A 2,048-nucleotide genomic window follows, 5' to 3' on the forward strand; every position below is an offset into this window, starting at 1 on the left:
ATTTATATGTATATATTTATTTATTTATATGTATTTTTTATATACGTTTTTTTGTTTTTTGTTTTCATCACTCCCACCACTGCCTCCCTCTCTCTCTCTCTCTCTTCCATAATTATATTATTTTCTTCCAAACTACTCCTGTTCTCTTGTCTCACTCTCCTCCTCATCCTTCGATCCGTCCTCCTGACATTTCTCTCTACATTCTGCGTCGATATTATCAATACGTCCTGTACCCCAGTTAGTTGAGCGATAACGTCAGCTGTACCATGTCTGGGGAAAAAGTAAATAAAATGAATAAATAAATAAAATATGTAGGAGTTTTTATTTTATTTTAGTGATAAATTTCAATATGAGAATGATGGAATATTGTCTGGGAAACTTTCATATCGTTTAAATAATGATTTAAAAGATTAATATTATATCATCGTCCTCTCTCTTCACGTTTCAAATAAATAAATAAATAAATTAATTAATTAATAAATGAGATAATTATCGGGATGGGAATAAATAAAACTAAAATATTGTTACGACCTAACTAGGTCGAACCTGAAATCTTCATCAGCATTTTTATGCAGACGTGCAAGTAATCGTTGCAAAATTAAGTCACCTACTTTGTAGTACAAAGGAGGTGACACACAAAGCAATTTTTGTTAATCACGCATAAATTCGGTCTACTTAAGAAAGATAAAAAGGTAAGCCTCGAACATCTCGAGGCCGTTCCGAAAAGTGAAGTGAGAGTACGCGTACTGTGAGAGTCTCCATCTAATCTCTAAACCTCAACATATTGTACAGTACGTAGACTTGTAAGTGAATAATAAAAGCTCTTTGTACAACTCGAACGCTGGCCTATAATTATTGGAGGACATCGAGCCTTCATACACCGACACCGCACGTCCAAACTGTGGTTCTGCAACGCCCTGAGCGGCACGTAGTGTCTTGAAGATACTGCAGGTAACTGGCTGACCCGTAAATTCTACAAACGGTGCCCTGAGCGGCACCCTTGCACCCGGAGCGGTACAACAATATATATAAAGATAAACAACTGGATGAATCTATAAATGAAATGATATAATTGATAATATCAACCCATCTGAGTAAACAAATTTTATCTATTATTTCTATTAACTAAATTTCGACCTCAATGGTTTACTAGTCTCATACAGCTTTAATGTCAATCAAGTATTGAATTAATAATTTAATACTTACGATCTTTCCAGTAACTCGTTATTGGCACAAACATCGTAAGTGACCGTCAGTAACCCTGGCTCATGATGACCCGCGTTTACAGTAGCGATCTGCAGATCACGCCCACTCTCCATCAATTGGTCGCTCTGTTGCGCCAACAATTGCGCCAAAATATTAATGTTATTTAAATTATATAAAAGAATATCAATGTTTGCCATTTTTCGCTAATTGACTGGCAACTGACTGGCAACAAGCAAACTCAATAAGCAAACTGACGACCGTGAAAGCTGTGCGGAAATTTATAGTAAAAATGTACGTGACATAGTGATATCATTTTTAAAAGAATCCTCGGACCAAGTATAGTACCACATGCAAAAGTTTATACCTCAGCCGAAAAGTATACGACCACGTGCAAAAGTTTATACCTCAGCCGAAAAGTATATCTAGCATCTAAATATTCCAAGAAGAAGTTTCAGCATTTTATCAGTTACAATTAGATCACCAGTTGCAATTAGATCATCATCATCATTATCATAAATTAATATATCAGCGGTAAAGTACAAAAAAGTGTAAAAGTGTGCGTCTCAGTCAAAACTGTATGAGAAGACGTCGCGCTTGAAAGATTGTACCACCTCAGCACTTTTATCCGTTGTAGCTCTTCACATTGAAGCGCAATTAAACTTATCAAACTGCTATCAAACGGCTATCGAACCGCTATCGAACCGCTATCAAACCGCTATCAAACAGCTATAAACAGCTATCAGACTGGTATTTAACAGCTATAAACAGCTATCAGACTGAACCGCTATCGATTCATTTCAATATCTATCAGTTATATTTATTTTAAATATCTACAGGTTAGG

The sequence above is a fragment of the Trachymyrmex cornetzi genome, unplaced genomic scaffold, assembly GCF_001594075.2.
Source record: "Trachymyrmex cornetzi isolate Tcor2-1 unplaced genomic scaffold, Tcor1.1 scaffold1285, whole genome shotgun sequence".
NCBI classification, from domain to species: Eukaryota; Metazoa; Arthropoda; class Insecta; order Hymenoptera; family Formicidae; genus Trachymyrmex; species Trachymyrmex cornetzi.